Here is a 23,411-nt window from a genome sequence, read left to right as displayed (position 1 = left end):
CCCGAGTTTTCCAGGGAGACCCCTGTCCAACTTAAAGAATTCTATGATGTCATGCATGCCATCCTTGGGCAACTGACTCCCTCTGGCGCTCCTTTGGGCCACGTGGAGGTGAGAGGTGCCTCTGGGTTACCGCTGACATGTTTACCCTGATGCCCGCCAGACCCTCTGGATCTGCCCCCTGGATTTGGTCTGACACCAACACGGGTGCCTCCACCCACCCCATCCCCAGACCTCTTTATGCCGCTGAATGACAAGCCTATCCCAATCTCCAAATCTGAGATGGCGCTACCCCGGCATCACTCAACGTAAACACTGGCGCCAGTCCAGGCCATATCAACCCTGGACTTGCGCTCCTTGAACAGGCCCTTCATGCATAAGGGCGGGATGAGGAAGAGAGATATGTCCTCTTGGAGGAAGACTCCGATATGGAAGAAAACTGATACAGGGAGGTGTGGGCGCCAGAAGCCTGGCTACCTCCCCAGACACTTGGATGCTTTCTTCTCCGGACTCCGTTTTGGAGGGAGGTGCATCTTATTTAACTGTGATGCATAGAGCAATGGAGGTCCTTGACCTGCAACTGTCAGCTGTCAAAGTTAAGACCAATGTCTTGACGGAGGTGCATCATCTGAGGGTGAGCTCTGCTGAGCCTTTGCACCCCTTTAATGAGGCCCTTACAGATGTTCTCATGGGAGCATGGGCTGAACCTTGCACAGGGGCATCTGTGCAAATGATTGCCTGTCACCATTGTCCCACCCCAGGAATCCCAGACTTCCTCTCCCAGCACCCCTCCTCTAAGAGCCTGGTGCTTCAAAAGCTACAGTCAACCCTTGCACATTCCCTTCCAGCCTGCCTGATAGGGAATCCAGGAGCCTGGATACTTTTGGGAAGAAAATCTTCTCTTCCACCAGCTTGGCCTTGTGGTTGGTGAACACTGCATGTCTTTTGGGCCGATATTCCCATGCTCTATGAGACTTGGCTGTGCAGCTGCTACTCATGCTCCCTGAAGAGGACCGAACTGTCCTAAACCAAGCATTGGTAGACAGTCGGGATGCAGCTATGTTCATCATCAGGTATGGAATTGATACCACAGGCTCCATTGGCAGGGCCATGGCCACTACGGAGGCACTTAGTCGCCTGGTAGTGGTCCACTTGGTTTCTGGGGGATGTCCAATCATCCTTGATTGACATGCTCTTTGATGGCTTCCGCCTATTTGGTGACAAAGCTGATTTGGCACTTCAGTGTTTTCTTGAAAGCCAGGTCACTGCCAGATCCCGGGTCCTCTGTTTGGCTTTCCTACCACAGCACAGTTCTTTTGTCCCTCTGTTGCTTCTGGCAAGGCTCCTATGGGTGTCTGCAATACCTGCCTTACCTGCAGCCCAGCAGACTTCCCAGTCTTTTTGCGGCTGACATTGCACATTCCACAAAGGATGTAGGAGCCATGCCCAGCGCGTTGTTGACCCTCCCGCCCCTCTAGCTCCTGCAGCCTCCACCTACAACAACCATCCAATTGGCTGCAGGATCAGGCACCACCTTACTCAATGGAGCAAAATATGTTTTTAACAAGTGGGTGCTTTAATTTGTACAGAGCATTATCCCTTCCCATTTGTGGAAACCCCTCTGCCTTTGCCGCCATTCCCGGAACGGCTGACAGAGGACCATCTCTCCTTGCTCTGTCAGGAAGTGCAGATGCTGTTGGCCAATGCAGCCAATGAGAGGGTGCTGGCACTAGAAGTAGGACATGGCTATTTTTCACACTTTTTTCTAGTGCCAAAAACGGATGGAGGCCTCTGTCCTATACTAGATCTGGCCTCTCTCAACAACTTTCTGCAGGAAGCAAAATTCAGGATGCTCACCTTTCCTCGGACAGTCTTAATTGGTCTCTGGAGACTGGAGGATAGAGTTGGACTTGCAGGATGCTTATTTCCACATCCTTGTCCTACAAACTCGCTGGCATTACCTGCAGTTCACAGTTGGCCAGGAGCATTTTGAGTTTGCTGTGCTACCCCTCAGCCTTACCATTTCTCCAACAGGGTTGGTTGGAATCATTGACCCTGTGCCAGAAAACTCTTTGCCTCTGACTTGGCTGTAGCTCAAGGACATTTTCCTGGTTGTGCAGCACCTGGAAAATGACTGAAAGCCAGACTAACTCAGCGGTTGGTGCCTTGCGGATCATGTATAGCGGTTACACCCGGAAGTGACTCAGCCATCGGAGGTGGTGCAAGGTCTCCTTCAGGAATGGGGTGAACCATGGCTCAATCTATTTGCATGGGAGTTCTCTTGGTCGGAAAGGCATTCCACTTAGGCTGGAATCAGAGACTCATGTATGCTGTTACTGCACCTGCTTCGGGTTCTGGGCCCAAGTCATCCTAGTGGCTCCAGATTGGGCACAAAGAGTATAGTATCCCTAACTGCTGAGCATAACCATCCATCCTTCGATCAGACTGCCTCTTCAGGAGGGTCTTCTGCAGCAGCAGAGCAGTAGCCTGCACCCCAACCTGTGCATTCTCCACATTCATGCCTAGAGGTTGAGCTACAACAGTTGAGAGTTTTTGATCTTCCTCTCGAGGTCTGTGATGTCATCCTGGCAGCCAGGCGTTCCTTAACAAAGACTGTATATGCCTGCAGTTAGGACAAATTTGTGCCTTGGTGCTCCTCACAAAGTGTGGACCTCTTTTCTGCATCTCTGTTGGAGGTGCTGCTGTTTGTGTCACCTTTAGCCCAGCATAGTCATGCCCGGGGCACTGTTGAGTTACCTTTTGTCAATCTCCACTTTTCTGTGGTTGCCTGATAAACCTTCCCTGTTTAAGTCTTCAGTTGTGATGCATTGTGGGGGTTTGCAACATTTGTTGGCTCCTACTGCCTGTGTTATGCCCCAAACGGGTCTCAATTTAGTTTCGACATACCTCATGCATTCTCCTTTTGAGTCTTTGCACAGTTGCCCTCTGATGCTACTGGCACTCAAAACAGCCTACCTATTAGCCATTACATCAGACAAGCCAGTCAGTGAGCTTTAAGCTCTGTCGGTTCACCCTCCTTACACCAGATTTTACCTGGACAAACTAGTTCTTCGGAGGCAAGCCTTTTCTCTGCCTAAGGTAGCCTCTCCCTTCCTTGTCATCCAGAATATCATGTTGCCAACATTTTTCAACCCATCTTATTCTTTGAAGGAGCGGAACCCAAGGAGAACTCTATCTTTTTTTACACTGATCACACCAAAGAACATCAGCTGGATGATCAGCTCTTCAATGAACTCACTGGAGCACAAAATGGCAAGATAGTGCAGAAACAGACGATTTCTTGTTGGAGTGTACTCTGTATCAAAATCTGCTGTGCGTTAGTTATTAGTGCATAAACACAGGTGGTTCTGTTGGATAGAAATTAGCTACATATATGTTATTAAACTTGACTTCATATGAGAGAATAAATCTAAAAAACACATATGTCTGAATAGTTTGTTGAAATGTCATATTTTTTGGAAAACACATATAACAATAATTCATCAGATTCAAACATAAGTGCTCAATATGTGCAAAGTCAAAATGGTAAGCAAAACCATGAACTAATAACAAATATAAATGCTTTGGAAGCAGCCTGTCCAGTTTATCCAAATACACAGTCTCTTTGTGAATAGGCAGGATTTGTCTATCCATATAGGCCCAAAAAATGGAGATTCAGTACAGGCAGTGTATAACAATGTTGATGTTTTGACTCTCATATGCAGCGTGTGTATTGTATCCATGAAAACGAGTATTCATCAGGACTGGGTTCGGGGTGACCTGAAACAGAAGATAGACTATAAGTGACCTTTCTAGGACCCAAGACGTGTCTCTCACATCTAACTGTTGGGTAATTTCACAGTAATGGCAAAGGCTCTGCTTGCTTGTCAAAACAGGGAGTACCCTGTATGAGGTAACCTTAATGTTCGGAAGGACACTGTTTTGAGTATAATTGCACTAAGCAGGAGCAGGTTCATTTAAAGTTACATAGATCAGGAAGAGATGCAATAATACTTGTAACCGCACCTTTCAGCATATTAGTAACATGGATCGGAAAGAGATGCAATTATACTCTAAACAGTGCATTAGGGAAACCCTCTAAGAAACCTGTGGGTTGTAAACCGGGTGGAGACTGTCACAGACAAATTTCTTTGGCACACCTCCCCCCACCTTGTTTGCTTATGGTGCCTGTAGTCAGACCAAAACTCCAAGTCCTACCCTAACTGCTGTGCAATAAACCTTACACCAGTCCTGAAGCGAGCATTGAAGCTCCTGGTCGCTCTACACTGGACGACTCTGCACCTTGGAGTCATTCCCATCGATCATCGTTAAGGTCGAAATTTTCATTGGGTAAGTCTCACAAGAACAAAAAGTCAAAGTGTTTTTCAACTACACCTTGCCGGTCCATCTCATTGGGAAAGATGCTCTGAATTGCTCCACAAATCTAGGCCCCGCTCCCACACTTCCCCCGCAGAGCCTAAGTTTGGGACCTCTCTGTGCCTCCCTGAATTTCCCATAGCCACAGTGACCCACTCTATTGAAGGAATTTTATGAGGCTGTGCACCTCATCTTTGGGTGAGCCAAGCCATCTGGAATGCCCTTAGGCCGCAATGGTTCAGAAGGCACTCCGACTGGGTTTCTGCCAGTGGGTTCACCCTGGGCTCCAGTTAGGCCCTTTGGATCTGTTCCTGGATTTGTGCCATCTTCCTTCATGAATTTGTGACCGTTTCTGGGGTTTGGTCCAGTGGTGCCTACACCATAGTCATTCCTGACTCTGATACAGAGCCGGACCTGCTTTCACCCCAATGCCCACTGGAACAAGACACTTCGGGTCGGAGACAGTGCCTTCCTTTCCTGAAAAACCCTGTAAGGAGTTTGCCTGGGGTGGGTCTAAGGACCCTTATGGTCACCCTGATGCCGTTGAAGAGGCCTTGACTGAAGACAACTGGTAGAAAGACCTTGCTGCAGCAGTGGTCTGGACACCTCACCTGACACTGGCCTAGTCTCTCCTAGTGTAGCTACAGATGAAGGGTCCCCCTTCGTTATGGTGGGGAGGAGGGTGGCTGAGGTCCCCAACGTTATGCTGCCCTCTGTGAAGGTCAAGACCAATGTCTTGACTGAGGTGCTTCAAACTGTGGAATCCCCCACAGAACCCCTTTTCCCCTTCAATGAAGCCCTCACTGCTCAGGGCCTAGGCTAAGCCCTGGACAGACACCCCTGTGCACAGGATGATTGCCCACTGGGCATCCAGCATTTCTCTCCCAGCACAACACTACTGAGAGCCCCAAAAGTTACCCCTACCATTCCATCGGATAGGGATTACGAGAATCTGGATACTTTTGGTAAGATAATTTTCTCTTCCACAAGCCTTGCACTGCGGTCAGTGAACACCACATGCCTCTTGGGCTGTTATATGTACACAGGTTGAGATTCAGTTGCACAAGTACTGTCTATGGTCTTGCAGAAGGCCCTAGCTATCCTGACCCAGGCTGTTGCCGATGGGTGGGATGCAGCGAAATTCATTATTCATAGAGTACTGGCGTTGACAGACTCTCTGGGCCAAGTCATTGATCATCAGTGGAGCTTCACTGCCAAGCCCGGTTGAGATCAACTGGCTTTTCGGGGATGTCCAGGCATCCCTTATAAACATGCTCTTTAATGGCACTTGCCTGTTTTGCAACAAGAGTATTTCAGTGCTTCAAGGAGAGTAGGGTTACCACCTGGTTGTTAGGACTCACTATGCCCCATGCCAACCGCACTCTTCTTTTCTCCCCTTCCATGGTATAGTACAGGCTACAAACCATGTCCTAACTAGCTTGGCCACCAGGCCTCTCAGCTATTTCATGGCTGTGGGCATGGATCCCACAAGTCTTGTGGGACCCAGCACCAGAGATCTTCCCAATCTGCCACCACCTCCAGCTGCCACTGCCTCAAAGCCCCTTTACTTAGCCCTCACACCAAAATGGGCATCTTGTTGCTGGCAGAATACAGCACCACCTGCCCCAAAGGGAAGTCGTAACTTGGGGCAAGTGGGTGCTCCAAATTTTTCAGCTGGCCCTTCCATTCATAGAAAACCCACCTCCCCTGCCAATGTCCTCGATCACTTGACGGAGGACAATCTCTCCCTGCTATATCACAAAGTGCAGTCTCCTTTGGCCAAAGGAGCCATCAAATGGGTGCCAACATCAGAAGAAGGGCATGGTTGCTATTCCTGCTACTTCCTTGTGCCGAAGAAAGACAGAGCCCTCCACCATCTACTAGATCTGCACCTTCTCAACAACTTCTTGAAAAAAGAGGTAATGAACACACTCATGTTGGCTCAGGTCCTGGATGGTAGCCCTAGACTTGCAGGATGCATGTTTCCTCATCCCCATCCTGCCACTTCACAGATTCTACCTGCGATTCACGATGAGTCTCAAGCATTTTCAGGTCGCTGTAATCCTCACAGTAGCCCCCAGGTGTTGACAAAAGTGGTGGCAGTGGTTGCAGACAGTCTGAGAAGGTCAGAAAGGTTCCAGTCTTCCCATGCCATGATGACTGGCTGTTTAAGGCGGGCTTGCCCAAGGCAGTCGTCAACTATCTTCAGACTATGGCTGACCTCCACTATTCACTGGGGTTCACTAGAAATGTGCAAAAGTCACACCTGACTTCCTCTCAGTCTCTCCCGTTGATTGGAGTCATTCTGGATATAATGCAGTTCTACGCCTATTCTCCAGGGTGGTGAGTCCAAGATATTCAGACTATGATTCCGATGTTTGGGCCTCTATCCTGGATTTTGGTGGGACTGATTCTGAGACTGCTGGGCCTCATGGCCTCCTGCATCCTGCTTGCAAAGCATGCCCACTGACATATGCAGGCTCTGCACTGAAGGCGCAGTGGGCGCAGCATCAGGAAAATCTCTCTGACTCGGTCCAGATATTAAAAGAAACTTTAAAACATCTGCAGTGGTGGCTGACAAATTGCAATTGGGTAAGCAACAGATCCTTTTGCCTTCCTCTCCCAGAAGTCACGGTGGTGACAGGCGCATATCTACTGTGCTGGGTAGCCATCTGGGAGAGGTGGAGATCTGAGGACTCAACCACGTCAACCTGGTGGAGTTGTAAGCGATTGACTTCGCATTAAAAGCTCTCCTACTATCCATCAAAGCGAAACTAGCCCAGGTGTTTATGGATCACACCACCGCCATGCGATACTGCAACAAGGAGGCCTGGTGGTGTCATGCCCCCTGTGCCAAGAGGCTCTGTGACTCTGGACAAGTCTGGAACATCGGTACATTTTCCTGGTCGTGCAGCACCTGGAGGGATCTCTGAACGCTAGGACAGACAAACTCATCCTTCAATGCCTTGTGGATCACAAATGGTATCTCTATCCAGAGGTGGTGCAATCTCTCTTCCATGTCTGGGGAGAAGCCTTGTAACATCTATTTACCACCACAGAGAAAGTGCAATGTCAACACTTCTGCAGGTTAGAGTTTCCAAGGCGACACTGGCTCGAAGACAGGTTTTGTCTCGAGTAGGACTCCTGCATGCCTTTCCATGACTACCACTCCTGTCCCGAGTGCTGAAGAAGATCAGGACCAGCCGGGCCCATGTCATCCTGGTGGCTCCGGATTGGGCAGGAGAGTATGGTATCCTGAACTCCTGATCACGAGCTTTGGTCCTCCGGTCAGGCTGCCTCTTTGGGAGGATCTCCTATTGCAGCAACAGTGCAGGAACACCCCCCCAAAACTGAACACTCTCCACCTTCATGCGAGGAGATTGAGCAGTGGCAGTTGGAAGTCTTTGCTCTCCCTCATGAAGGCTATGAGGTCATCTTGGCAGCCAGGAGTCCATCAACAAAACTGTATACACTTGCTTTTGGGGCAAGTTTGTGGCTTGGTGTGTTGAAAAACATGTTGACCCACTTTCAGCACCCTTATCTGAAGTGTTGTTGTTTCTTTTGTCCTCTGGCTTGGTAAGGATTTGCTGTGGGCAGTTGAGGGGTATGTTTTGGCCATCTCGACTTTCTTGCGGTTGCCAGATCAACCCTCCCTGTTAAGTCATCCGCTGTGATACATTTTCTAAATGATCTTCAATATATGTTTCATCCCAAACGTTTAATTATACCCCAAAGGGATCTCAATTTGGTTCTAACATTTTGACATGTTCTCCCTTTGAACCCATGCATAGATTACTTCTCAGACTCTAACATTAAAGACAGTCTTCTTGGAGGTCATCACTGCCTGGCCAAGAATGTCAGTGAGCAACAGGCTGTCTCTATCCAGCCTCCATATACCAGCTTCTTCCCAGTTAAACTGGTTCTGCGCACCTGTGCCTCTTTTTTTGCCAAAGCTGATGACACCTTCCCATGTCAGTCAAACCATCACACTGCCGACATTCTTTACTTGGCCACATGCCTCCAAGGTGGAAAAAAGACTCCACCGTTTGGACACAAAAAGGAACAGTGTCCTTCTATCTCTATCTCAGTCGTACCGAAGGGCACTGGGTGGATGACAAGTTCTCTGTGAGGTTTGCTGCAACAAAGAAGGGAGAAGCAGTGGAGAAAAAGACCATCTCCAGATGGATTATATTCTGCATTAAGATCTGCTATGCATTGCCAAGAAGCAACCATTTGAGGGCTTCCAGACTCATTCTATTAGAGCCAAAGCTACAACCACTGCGTTAGATTGCAGAGTCCCTGTTCTGGGCATTTATCAGGCTGCTACGCGGGCATCTCTTCACACATTTATAAAATATTACTGACTTGACTGCCAGGTCCATCACAATGGGCACTTCACTTGCTCGATCCTCAAGGACTTTGGTCTTAGCCAGTTCTCAGAAGATAACTATAACTCACGCCCTTGCCATGCACTGCTAATTACCCCACAAATTACAGCAATCATGATATCTTTCATAACATCATTGATAATATCAATGTCATATTTGCAGTAAATAAAATTTAGGACCAAAAAACAGTGCATGGCGAGGGCATGAGTTATAGTTACCTTAGGAGATGAGTTAAAGTTACATGAGGTAACTGTAACTGGTGAATTTCTATGGTTTGGTACGTTTAAAAGGTGCGCCTCTCTATAACGTTCCTGTAGCTTTTGTTTTTTTTTTTAAGTGAATTTCTATGTTTTTTAAAATTCTATTTCCCAACTATAACGTTCCTATAACCTTTGTTTTTTTCTGTGAATATATATATATATATATATATATAATCTCCCACTGGTGATCGCAGGAGGTAGTTATAGTTAGGGCCTAGTTTCCATAGACAAAGCATTTTTTGATTTGCCACTAACTTTGGTGCCATTTAACGAATCTTCAGAAAATTTTCCTCACTAATACGCAACTCACTTCGGCTGCTGTGCTGAAAGTTTCTGGGTGATTTTTCCCACAGGGCCTCGGAAAAAAGGGGATCCCAAAGCGTGTTTTCCCTTTAGAATTCCCAGTAGGGATTTTAGACAAAACTACAGCCCAAACCCCTGGGAGGAATTACACTAAATTTGATAGAAAGCTAGATTTTGGTCCAGAAAGAGTGCTTTTTGTCATTCGATGTAAATATGTTCAGTAGTTTTGGAGTTCTTAAAGAAAAAGGAAATGTAGATATCTAGGGATGCTGAGGGTCCACAAATCTGACAAATCTTAAAAAGTGAGATCTGACTGGCTGCCACCACTTCAACCAGGAAGTGGTGGCAGCCATCTTGGGACTCAGACTCAGGCGGGTCCCAAGAAAAAAGCAGAAAAAACAACATAAGGGTGCAGGGTAGGAATACCTTGACCACCTAGGCCTGGTGGTGTGGTCTTAGAGGGACCATGTCGGGGCAAAACAACATTTTTAAAAATTTGTTGTTGCAGATTTTGCGGTGGATCCATGATTCCACAGCAGAAATTAAAAAGAAAAAAAATGTGGTCTCCTGCGCTTGTTTTTTTTTTTTTTTCCCCTGGGCAGGCCAGGTCCTGGTGGGAATAAGTTTGTATTATACAGGGCAAGGAGTGCATGTGATTACCCTCCCCAGGCCAATTACAGCATTGGAGACCAAGCCCCCCCCCCCAGGCCCAGACAATACTAAAAAATGGGAGAGGGCTACACGGCCCCCTCCCAGGATGATTTCGGCCCCAGGGACCCCATTCCTCAGAGCCCAGCTGAATGTGACAATGGAGAGGGGGCCATGTGGCTCCTCTTCTGGGCCAATTCCGGCACCCGGGGACCCCATCCCGCGAGGCCTGGCTGATATACATGATAAGTAGGGGCCACATGGCTCCCCCGTCCGGGCTCATTTCAGCCCTGGGGACCCCACTCCCCAGGGCCCTGCCGTGCAGTGCAAAGGGTGGGGGCCACACAGACCCCCTCCCAGAGCCATTAATCACCCTGAAGACCTCATCCTTCAGGGCCGGGCTCCTGCTATGTCCCGGGTACCCCATCCCTGTACATAGTGGTTTTCCTGCCTGCACTAGTGTCGGCTGGGAAACCTCTGTTTGCTCTCACTTGGCTGGAGCAATTTAAAGCTCCCACCAAGTAAGAGCAAACAGTAGGTCCGCTCCCAGCTTTACAATGTTTTCTTGCCCGCTGTGAAGCGGAAAAGGAAACTGATGAAAAATGTGCTCTTGCATGCAAAAAACACAATTTTTTGCCCCTTTGTGAGTAGGTTATTTATATGTGGGTCCCGGTTCTATTTCAAACACCCGATCCTTCATAGTTCAGACTAGGCCGCCTCATTGTAAAACATCTAACAAAAAAATATTTATAATGAGAATCATTGGTTGATCCACCTAATAAAGTATATGAGCAGAAATCCAAAATAAAAATCAAAGCAAAAGTAGAAAAGAAGGAGAAAGGAAAGCAATAATATTCCCAAAACCATCTAATGGCAGGCCATAATAGACCAATAGATTCACATACAGCATAATTTTCCTAAGAAGCATTTTAACACATTCTGACCAATATCCAAACATCTTAAGCCCTTGTTGCTGTAGGGCCCATGAAACCACCCATATTTCACCTCCAAGTTGAAGGCCCCCAGAGCTGCTGTGGCTTTTACGTCACCTCAAATTATTCAGTGACAATGTGTATTGACAACGTCAAACACAGAAGTGAGAATCCTCACAGTGCTTCAATGTACCATTGTTCATTGTTGACCCTGAATCAACAAATGAATACTACCAAGATCGCCGAATAATAGCGGTCGGATCCTCCGCATCGGTTACTGCAGCAACTCATCTCAGGGCAACAAACTGTCACAAGGGGTTCAAAGACCCCCCTACAGGAAATAAAATGAAAAAAACAATGCCTTGCCCGAAACTCACCTTAATCTGTGCCCAGTCACTATGCGATTCTCCGCCAACACCACAATGCAAAAGAGAAAACCCACCAAAAATGTCAGGTTTATATAGTCAGCCTTCTGACAAATGCATTCAACATCTGTGACACAGGGAAACAGATCTGCCATATTGAAGTGTAGTACCTGGCATTTATTTCCATATACTTCCGCATTTGTAAATATGTCACCGTGGCATTATCCTGCTGTCACCCCAAAATAAAACTAACAACTTATACGTTTTTTGATTAACCAAAACAATCCAAACTCACATTTCACTCTTCCATGGGATCCACTATTTCACTTGTACAATCAGTGTTGTTTCAAAAGCTACAGCGACTGCCATAACAGAAGCGCGGTAGCAAAAAGAAAATGTAAACCAATGTATTCCGTCCAGCCACATAGCGTACGTCTGAATATGTGGACAAATTCCTTCAAGGCTTTGCCTGCAATATTCCAGCATACGTTCAGGATGGGATCCTTAACCAATTTAATGACGAGGCTTGGTCTGTGGAATTGATGTTGGTTACATTTGATATCATGAGTTTGTACACATGTATTTGTATAGATTTTGGCATCAGCATCAAATTGACGGCTAACAGTAGCAGACACAGAATTGATTTTTGGGATCTTAAATTCTGTATTGAGGATGGATCAATACAGAGCACCATGTTTAGAAAGACCACTGAATGCAATAATATCTTGCATGCCACTAGTACGCATCCCAGATCTATTATACATAACATATCCTATGGTGTAATGTTGCACATCCGATGCAATTGCAGTAGAAATTAGATTTTTGTCCCTAATATTGAGAACGCCAAGCAATGCTTCCTAGCCAGGGGTTATGATAAGGAGATTCTGCTTAAGGCAGAAAGTAGAGTATATAATGTAACGAGAGAGGCCACTCTGGCTAAGAAGACAGGACAGAAGTAAACATGGGCAGTTGGCCTTCATTAACAAGAAAACGGCTCATACTGATGACATCTATAGGATTTTACCCAAATATTGACATCTGCTTACTGCGATCCTGGGTTATTAGAATGACATCTCCTAAAAACCAAAGATGTTTTTTCCGTAAAGGGAAAACGATAAAAGATTGGTTGTGCTCTAGCTACGTTACAAGCCCTGGGGAGTTGAGTTCATAACTGCCCTCTCCTCCCAAAGGATTTTTTACATGTGACAAATGTAATGTATGCCGATTGGGTAGGAACAAAACGAGGCATTTCTGTTATAACATCAAACAAACCAAGGAGATCCAACACTTTATCAGCTGTAACACGAAGCTTGTTACGCATGTAATTGGTTGTGGATGTAACTTTATGTATGTGGGCAGCATGACTAGATCATTTAAATCCCATATTCAGGAGCACATTCAGGCAGTGAAAAATAGGGATATAAGATACCCTACAACTTTACATTTTTTAGCTGTGGTGTTGCCCCCGAGGCCTATAAAAGCCATGGGAACCCCACGCCTGGGCCGTTCATTATTTTTAAAGGGGGGGGGGGGGCACGCAGCTTCCTCCCTGAGTCTCTTTTGGTGATGGGGAACCCATCCCTCAGGGCTATCTGTTTTTTAAAAGGGGAGGGGGGGGGGGCACTTGGCCTCCCTCCTCGAGCCTTATTAGGCTCTGGAGACCACATCTCCTCAGTAAGCATTACATTAAAAAAGGGAAGGGGGCTGTATGGCCCCCTGGCCCCAAGCCATTATTAGGGTCAGGAGAGTCCACCCCCTGGGGCTGAAATTTAACAAAAGGGGAGTGGGGCTGCATGGCCTCTTCTCCTCAAGCCTTATTTTGCCCTGGGGACCCTATCCCCAAAGGTTATTTTTATTTCAAAGGGGATTGGGGCCCCGTGACCCCACCCCCAAACCTCCTTAGGGGATGGGGACCCCATCCCCCAGGGCTGTTTTTATTTTAAAAGAGGAGGGGTCAGTGTGGCCCCCACTCCCCAAGCCTCATTAGGCCCCGAGGACCCCATCCTCTAGGGCCGTTTATATTTTAAGAGGCGGCATGCATGGGTCCCCTTCCTGAGCCTGGCACCCTCAAACAACACATTGGGGTCACAGGTGGAGCCCCAGGGACGTTTGGCCCCAGCAGACTCTCTGCATGGTATGAGAGCCGGTATTGCTACTGCCTGGAGGAAGCAGCTCTTCATTCTGCTCTCCCCAGGTGGATGCAAAATCTTGTTCTGTTTCCCTGCTTGCATCAGTGCATGTAGGGAAACAGAATACAAGTTTGCGCCCAGCTGGCGGGAGCATTTTTAAAGTTTCCAACCCACTAGGAGCAGACATTGTGTTTGCTCCCGTTTGGCAGGAGTTTTAAAAATGCTCCAGCCAGATGGGAGCTAACACAAATTTTCCCGCCTTCACCAGTATTGGCAGGGACACTGCTGTGTTCCGGGGGTGGGCTCCCTAGGACATAGAAAGTGAGTCAGCCCTTGTATATTGGGATGAAGGCTGTTTATACCCCTCCCCTTAATTAAACATTTTTTTGAGTCCCGATATATTATGGAAAAAAATGCAGATTTATTTTTTCAAATTGGCCCCAGGGGAGTCTCTCTGGGACTCTCCCCCCGCCACAAGGCCTAGGTGGGGCAGGGTTATCCCTACCTTGTCCCATTATATTGTTTTGTTTGCTAAACTTCAGGACAGGGGACTAAGCCCATGCTAGCACCGATCAGAGCACTCACTCCACCAGGAGTCTGACTCCTGGAGAAGCGAGATGGCCCAAGGGGGAAAAAAGCTCCCTTGGACAATCAGAACGCTCTATTTATGAAATGGCACTCGAGTGAGACTCTCGCAGACCCAACTGCCCAGATGTGCAAATGTTATTGTACATTTTTTTCAAAAACTACTGAAAGGATTCACACCAAATCACAATCTTTGGACCAAGATTTAGCTTTCTGCCAAATTTGGTGTAATTCCGTTCAGCAATTTTTGCCGTAGCACTTCTTAAAGAAGTCTATGGAAAATGCATGAGGATTTTGTCATTTTGGTTCCCCTCTTTTTCATGGCCCTCACTTGACCGATCACCTCAAAACTTTCCATGCGCAAACTAGTAAAAAGCAAATAGCAGTTTTTTTAATAGTTTGTTAAGATTCGTAAAACTGTGCCAAAGTTATTAGCAACACAAAAAATGCATTTCCAATGGAAACACTGACCTAACTATAACTACCTGGTAGTGACAGCCATTGGGTTCAGGGTTATATCTGCTTGAGAGTAAAAAAAAAAGAAATCCAGCTTTTGAGACTGTAACTTTTAGAACCTGTGGCTTCCCTGCAGCAATGGGCAGGACTGATATGGAGAAATTATGATACTAGGTCCTGCTGCGTTGTGTGTTAGGTGTATTATAATGCTGGGTGGCCCATTGACTCATCTCTTTCTACAGACCACTGTACCTTTTGCTAAATGTATTTATTCATTCTATATAGTTAGAAAACCTAGCCAAACTGGAACAACATTCTTTGTTTTCAGCTCTACTGATGTCCATTACAAAAATCAACAAGCACTGGCAACACCAAATAGGCCTGGCTTGGGCTTCTGACCTTTTGGCTTTGCCACTTCTTGTTTTCTTTAGAAATTGTTTTTGTAAAACGTGTTTGCAAAAATGATTAAAAATGACTGCTTGTGCGTGCTTACATATGTGTACTTTTTTGTAAAGTTCTGCAAAACCCCTTTAACTGCGTCACCTATATGGGCACTGGTGTACGAATGCAAAGTCACATGTGTTTTATGGTTATCGTGGTACCATTTTATAAAACCAATTTCTGAAGATAAGAAATTAAGGGCCACATGTAGGTACAAAACAATTTCCGACTCGCAAATTGCAACTCGCAAACTGGTATGCAGAAAGGTGTCTCAGACACCTTCTGCGACTCGTTATGGGGTCGCAAAGACCCACCTCATGAATATTTATGAGGTGGGTCGCAGTTTGCGACCCCATAGCGAGGCTAGGCACTCAGGGGGATGGTGGCCTGCTGGGGACAGCAGACCACCATGTCCATGACTGCTTTCTTAATAAAGCATTTTTTTTTTTTTTTTTTTTTGCAGCCCATTTTCCTTAAAGGAAAACGAGCTGCAAAACGAAAAAATACTGAAACCTTTTTGTTTCGTTTTTATTCAGAGTAGGCAGTGGTCCATAGGACCACTGCCTGCTCTGAAAAAATATGTTTTTGGCCATTCACAAAGGGGAAGCGGTCCCATGGGGACCCCTTCCCGTTTGCGAATGGGTTACCATCCACTTCAAGTGGATGGTAACTGCGAGTTGATTTGCGACCGCTTTTGCGGTCACAAATCAACTCTACATCACGATGCGGTCGCAAATAGGAAGGGAACACCCCTTCCTATTTGCGAGTCGGAAACACATTTTGCGAGTCGGTACCGACTCGCAAAATGTGTTTCTGTATCGCGTGAGGCCTTTTGCACCACGCAAATGCCGTTTTTCGGCGTTTGCAAGGCGCAAAAGGCTACCTACATCTGGCCCTAAAACATTTACATTTAGTAGAAGGCAACGCAGTAAAGGTGTGAGCTATAGCACACATAAAGGGGTGTTTCTTGTATATCTTTTAGAAATAATTCGAGTCACTGAAGTCTCTTTTTCTCCAAGCTGAGCACATCAAGTAATCGGATCTACCAACTCACACAGTGCCACCGCATGTGCCATATGTTATTCACTCCCTTCATAATGGTCACCCAGTGAAGAGTGAATACAGCATGGTGGAACGGAGGTCAAGCTGAAATCCCGTGCACTCAATCTTGTCTTTAGAGGCTCTAAACAACCTAGGTCCATTAAGAGTCCTCAACAGGGAGGAGGGCATGTCTTGTGGCCAAGATTGCGGCCGCATAACTGACAGTTTTGCACCTGACCCTCCAAATCCGAAGTAATCCACTCCAGCGACCCCTACCGCATCGGGCCACCAGTTTACACCTGAGGCATGGCTTTTCCGCCTGAGAACCTAAATGGGTGTGAGGCGTCACCACTAAAGGCCTGACGACTGCTCCTGCTGGGGCCTGACTGATCACACCGCGAGCTTGCTGGCCGGGGACTGCTACCATCTCCGAGCCTTATCCAGAGTATGCCGGAGTCTGTGGAGCAGGCAAGATGGGCTGACCGGTGGGTGGCACCAGGAGCCAGCATCAGTGAGGCACAGCAGACTTATGGCACTAGCTGCAGTCGGTGTTAGGCTGAGTCCTACACCTGGCCGTCCTGGGCTGCACTGGGCCCGATGCGATAACTTCAGCCCTGCGACATAGTGAAGATCCTCGGTGCAGCAGCGGTGAGTATTTTGCCCTAAGATATCTGTGGGGGGCGGGGGATGACCAACAAGACATATTCTGAACAGCTGGCTCCACCCATAGGATACAGCCTGAGCATACTGGAAGCAGCAGGTGGCGCGGAGGATATCATCCAACAAGCAAAAAGTTGGCAACTGGACCCTGGACAGATTCCTATCATGGGCAAAGACGGGACCGCAGCCTGGGTACAAGGGAACATACATAAGTTTACCTAACCCGCTGCAGACAAGAAGGAACGCCAGGATAAAGCCTCTTAACTGGGCCCGCCCTCAATGGAGCCCACAGTGGCAATACTACAAGCGATAAGGGGAGCTGAGCATGGCTCTCTCCTTACGCCTCTAAGGGCCACATGTAGGTACAAAACAATTTGCGACTTGCAAATTTGCGAGTCCTTCCGACTCGCAAATTGCAACTCGCAAACTGGTATGCAGAAAGGTGTCTCAGACACCTTCTGCGACTCGCTATGGGGTCGCAAAGACCCACCTCATGAATATTTATGCGACCCCATAGCGAGTCTAGGCACTCACGGGGATGGTGGCCTGCTGGGGTCAGCAGACCACCATGTCCGTGACTGATTTCTTAATAAAGCAGCTTTTTTTTTTTCTTTTTGCAGCCCGTTTTCCTTAAAGGAAAACGAGCTGCAAAACGAAAAAATACCGAAACCTTTTTGTTTAGTTTTTTTCAGAGTAGGCAGTGTTCCATAGGACCACTGCCTGCTCTGAAAAAATATGTTTTTGGCCATTCGCAAAGGGGAAGGGGTCCCATGGGGACCCCTTCCCGCTTGCGAATGGGTTACCATCCACTTCAAGTGATTGGTAACTGCGAGTTGATTTGCGACCGCTTTCGCGGTCACAAATCAACTCTACATCGCGATGCGGTCGCAAATCGGTACCGACTCGCAAAATGTGTTTCTGCATCGCGTGAGGCCTTTTGCGCCTCGCAAACGGCGTTTTTCGCTGTTTGCGAGGCGCAAAGGGCTACCTACATCTGGCCCTAAGATCTCCAGAATACAGCTGAGGCGGTCGCAGAGGCCGAAGGGTGATTATCCTAAGTTAAAGATGCTGCCACATCTCTCCAAGCTGAACTCTGGCAGCAGGTGGGCGTCTTGGAATCCAGGGCAGAAATTGCCAAAAGCCGGTACCGATGCAATAACATCCACTCAGTAGGTGTCCCAGAGGGTACAGAAGGACCCTGACCAATGGCTTACAACTCGGACTGGCTAAGTTCCTGGGTTCCCCAGGACTAATTGTCGGCCTGCTTCGTAGTGGAGAGAACCCATAAGTTCCGGGCGCCGAGGCCACCCCCTGGGTCTCCCCAGACCAATAATAGCTTGGCTCCTCAACTTTGATGGCGGGGATACGATCCTGCGCGAAGCCAGGAAGAAAGGGGAATTTCTTTGTGCAGGACATAAGGTTATGCTATTACCCGACTACATGCTAAAAGTACAACAACAGAGGCATACATTCCAGGCAGTCAAGGAGAAGGTTTGGGCCATGCAGATCACATATATATTACAGGTGTTGGAGCGTCTCAAGGGTATCTAGAATGAAAAGACTTTGGCCCTCATTACGACCCTGGCGGTGGGTGATTAAGTGGTGGTAATACCGCCAACAGGCTGGTGGTAATTACCGCCAAATTATGACCTTGGCAGTGATATCTCCCATAAACAGCGAGTGTACCACACCAATCGCCAGGGCAGAAACAACAGTCACCACGGCAGTAGCCGCCTGCAGCCAGGCGGAAGACAAAGTACTGCCCACCATATTTTGACACAGGAAACCACAACCGTTTCCGGGGCGGTACCAATGCCATCAAAAGCCTGGCGGAAACAGAGCACAAAAGTAAAAAGACTCACCATTGGAGACACAGGGAAGAACCACGCCGCCATGAAACCCGAACTGCAAGTCTTCGCGATGATCTTCTACGTTATGCTCCACCTGGAACACCAACGCCAGCGAAGACGACGACGGTGAGTACAGCCGCCTAGCACACAAGGGAAGGTGGGAGGAAAACAAGAGTGAAACACACACGCACAACACACACCCGACACACACACACTGTACACACAACCAGCTGCATTACAAAAACAATTAGACCCTGAAAATTTGCAGAATAATGCAAGGACAACAGTAATTGACGAAAGGGATTGTAATAAGTTCAACAAAAAAATCAATAATCCGATTTGCCCATGAAACAGATTTGTACACTTGTACAAAAAAGGGAGACTGCACAGTCCATAGTTCAAAGGGCCACATGGCCACAGGGTACAGTCCAAGGCCCTATTCAAATCCTGCACCAATCCAGATAGAACACTGCAGGGGCATCAGTAGTCAAATAGGCAGGCACCTCTGGGGGAGGGGGGCACCTCAGCCGGTTGCGGGAACAAGCCCACTGGTTCTAGAGGGGGCAACATGCCCTGTGCTTTGTCCTAGGAAGTGTAAGGCCACAGTCTCTCAAGTGGCTGGCTTGCCCACTGGTTCTGGAGGGGGCAACATGCCCTGGGCTTTGTCCTGGGGAGTGCATGGCCACAGTCTCTCAAGTGGGTGTCTTTCCAACTGGTTCTGGAGGGGGCAACATGCCCTGTGCTTTGTCCTAGGGAGTGCAAGGCCACAGTCTCTCAAGTGGGTGTCTTGCCTACTGGTTCTGGAGGGGGCAACATGCCCTGTGCTTTGCCCTTGGGAGTGCAAGGCCACAGTCTTTCAAGTGGCTGACTTGCCCACTGGTTCTGGAGGGGGCAACATGCCCTGGGCTTTGTCCTGGGGAGTGCATGGCCACAGTCTCTCAAGTGGGTGTCTTTCCAACTGGTTCTGGAGGGGGCAACATGCCCTGTGCTTTGCCCTTGGGAGTGCAAGGTGCCGGACTCTTCCCTTTCATCCCAGGTTGTGCTGCCTCCATCCCCTTCAGTAGTGTTGGTCTGGTACCCCTACCACCACGAGTAGGTGGTGCTACCACAGTCCCCGTGGGCTGTTTGGCTGAGGGGCTGGGCTGGGTCCTTGCTACCCTGCCCATACGTGCAGGACGGGGGGTAGGAAAGAGGTCAATCATGGAAAGGAAAAGCTTTTTAGGTACGTTGGGGCGGAAAGAGGGAGGAGTAATGGGAGTGAGGATGAGGGAGTGGTCGTCGGAGGTGTATGTCTGCTGGATTTGGGTGCAGGTGCATGGGCTGTATGCTGTTGTGAGGTGAATGGCTGTTGGGTGTCTGAGTGCTTGCGTTTGTGTCCTTTAGGAGGGGAGAACAGACATGGTGGGAGAGGACACAGGGACGAATGCATGGATGTTGTGGAGGTGTCTGCCAGTGAGGTGTCTGTTCTGCTTGGTGTGGTGATGATGCTGGTAGTGGTTTTGACCGCCAGGAACAGGATGGCGGGAACGGGTGTCGTGCAGCCCCTGGGAGCCCCTGCACTGCCCATGCCACTGGCATGGGCAGTGCAGGGGCCACCTAACAGGGCCCCAGCATGATTTTCACAGTCTGCATAGCAGACAGTGAAAATCGCGACGGGTGCAACTGCACCTATCGCACCCCTGCAACACCGCCGGCTCTATTCGGAGCCGGCCTCTGTGTTGCAGGGCCTTTCCCGCTGGTCCGACGGGCGCTCCCCTGGCGGGCGCCCGCCGGCCCAGCGGGAAAGTCAGAATGGCCTCCGCGGTCTTCTGACCGCGGAGCGGCCATTTGGCGGTTCCCTCCAGGCGGGCGGCGTCTGCCGCCCGCCCGGGTCAGAATGACCCCCGAAGTGTGGTGCTTGTGTTTGCCTGTGCCACTCTTGGGTGTTGTCTTGTGTGTCTGTCTGTGTGACTGGGATGGGTTGGGGTGGAGAAGAATGGGACTGGGAAGTGGAAGTTGGAAGGGGGGGCGGCAGAAACAGGGACAATGGCTGCCATCAGAGAGGAGGCAAGAGCCTGAATCGATCTCTGTTGGGCCGCCAATCTACCGTGAAGGCCTTCCAAGTATGCATTGCAATGCTGCATCTGGGATGCCAGCCCCTGGAATGTATTCAGAATGGTTGAAGGCCCTACAGAGATGGATGTCAGGAGGTCAATAGCCTCCTCACTCAGGGCAGCAGGGCTCACTGGGGCAGGGCCTCAGGTGCCTGGGGTGAAGGAGATCCCACCCTCCTGGGTTCTGGTACGGGGCTGGCAGCTGTACATGCAGCTGGGGTGGTCACAGAGGTGTCCGCCACCACCAGGGAGCTCCCATCGGAGGGGGTATCAGAGTCTGTGTTGTCCCCTCCAGTCTCCACCGTGGTGCTCCCTTCGCCCTCCGTCTCACTGGTGCCCTCAGCATCAGTGGACTCTGCCTCCAGGGTCCTGTGGGATGCAGCTCCCTCTGTCGCCTGTGCCTCTGCTCCTCCGCCAGATTATGCTAATGCACATAAGGACAGGATGACAGAACAAGAAAGGGGGAGAGGAGAGACAAAGGATACACCAAGTCAATGACTACACCAACTCCACCGTAGGTGTACACAGCACCCTCAAACACAGGGAACAGGCCTACGCACTATGCATGGCACTACCAGTGAAATGGCTAGTCACTAAGGAATGAGGAGGGTCACACACCACCAACTGCAACACACTTGGGACCCACGCAGCCCTGGCCAGAAGTGAATACTAAAAGCTAGGTAAGCAGTATTTTACAGTCAAACCCTTAGCCACCAGAGGACCTATGCTGCTGTGTCTGGCCTGGCCTAGGGGCACCCAAGTACACACAACAACCACCTGGATACCATTTCAGGAGCCATAAGTTGTAATGATAGCCACTGTATTCACCTCCTTGTGGCTGCTGTAATGCCCTCAAGCGCCCTTCCAGCTCAGGGTAGGCCACTGCCAGTATGCGGGCCATCAGGGGGGTGAGGGTCCATCTGGCACCCCTTCCTCGTTGGGAGGCCATCCCCAGCTGGGCCTCCGTGGTCTTCAGTGCCCAGCGTCTCAGGTCCTCTCACCGTTTCCGACAGTGGGTGCTCCACCTGCCATAGACCACCAGAATCCGCACCTCCTTGGCGATGGCACGCCATATTTCCTTCTTTAGATGGACGCTGACCTGCAGAGGTAATTCAGACAGGAGAACACCATTAGACAAACAGTCCAGCCTGTCACACAAATGGCCCACCATACCCGTTTGCATCACCATAAACACACATAGCCCAGCCCACAACATGTACACCGCCAAGAGGACATCCACCCACCCCCCTTACACAATGCCTTCACACACAACTCCATGCATTCATGCCACATGCATCGTGCCCACAGGGTACTTACCTGTTGGTCTGGAGGCCCAAACAGCAGTCCGTACTAGGGTAGGACCCCATCCACCAGTCGCTCCAACTCCTCAGAAGTGAAGGCTGGGGCCCTTTCCCCAGTCACACGGGCCATGGTAGGTTCTAGACACATGTCACAGCAGCACATGGAGTGTAGGTCCTCTCCTATGGAAGGTCAGGAAACAAGTGAGGAATCAGGTAGAATATGGCGGTTACATCCGAGGCGATGCATACCGTTACCGCTGGCGTAGATCCCCATTGGCCACTGTACCCCATAAGGCCCAATATTAACCAATGAGGAATTGCATGGCGATTCATGACCGCCTGCCGCCATGGCGCTCAGCAGCATTACTTCACTTCCACCTGTCCCTCCACACAGGACAGGCAGTCCCCATTTCGGGGGGGGAAGAGGCCTATTGATAATTGCTGCGTCACAGGATCAATAGGCACATACTTTATAAATTACATTGTCCCATAACATATTTGCACGATGTGGACTGCTGTTGTGGCTCCATTGTTCAGTTTGTGACAGCCTACTCACTCTTGTGTACCTTAGATACCTACCCCTGCGGATGAATAGGAGATGGAGACATACCCTGGTGTACAGACCCCTGGTGGACTTGGCTACACTGGAGGACAGGCACATAATACTCGCCTATAGACTGGACAGGGCCACAATCACAGAGCTGTGTGCCCAATTGGAACCTGACCTGATATCAGCTATCCGTCATCTCACTGGGATCCCCCCTCTTGTGCAGATTCTATCTGTGCTCCATTTCCTGGCAACTGGTTCTTTCCAAGTGACAGTGGGCTTGGCAGCAGGAATGTCACAGCCAATGTTCTCAATTGTTCTAGCAAGAGTCTTGTCTGCCCTGAAAAAAACACATGTGCAGCTACATTGCTTTCCCCCAGGTTGAGGATTTGGCCACTGTGAAGGCTGGGTTTTATGCAATGGGACTTATCCCCAATATAATTGGGGCAATTGACTGAACACATATTGCATTTGTACCCCCCCCCCCCCCCCCCCCTCCAGAAAGAACATGTTTTCAGGAATCGTCAGAGTTTCCACTCTGCAGATGGTGTGCTTGGCGGACCAGTGCATCTCCCATGTCAATGCTAAGGGGCATATTTATACTCTGTCTGCGCAGAATGTGAGTCAAAAATAATTACGCACATTTGGCGCAAACCTTGCACCATATTTATACTATGATGCCTGACCCCGTGAACGCCCAAATTCCGCCGTGCGCGTCATTTTCTGGATGCGGGAAACCGCCTTGCGTTAATGACATGCAAGGTAGGTGTTCCCGTCCAAAAAATGACTTAAACACCCGTGCGCCATATTTATGCTACAGCGCAAAAATCCCGCATGGCTGGAAGGCGGAGGCAGAAAATGACGCATAGCCCTATTTGAGTCAAAAAATAACGCCAGCGTCAGGGTAGGTGTTAAAATGGGGCAAACACACCAGCACTTAAGGAAAACACACAGAAGCAACAGCAGTGCTCCAAAAGGAAGACATGGAGGTGCTTTTCATCCAGCATGCATGAAGACGCAGAGCACAGGACCAACACC

Source organism: Pleurodeles waltl, chromosome 9 (genome assembly GCF_031143425.1).
Source record: "Pleurodeles waltl isolate 20211129_DDA chromosome 9, aPleWal1.hap1.20221129, whole genome shotgun sequence".
In the NCBI taxonomy this organism is placed as follows: Eukaryota; Metazoa; Chordata; class Amphibia; order Caudata; family Salamandridae; genus Pleurodeles; species Pleurodeles waltl.
The sequence above is the reverse complement of the archived record's forward strand: the minus strand, read 5'-3'. Positions refer to the sequence as shown.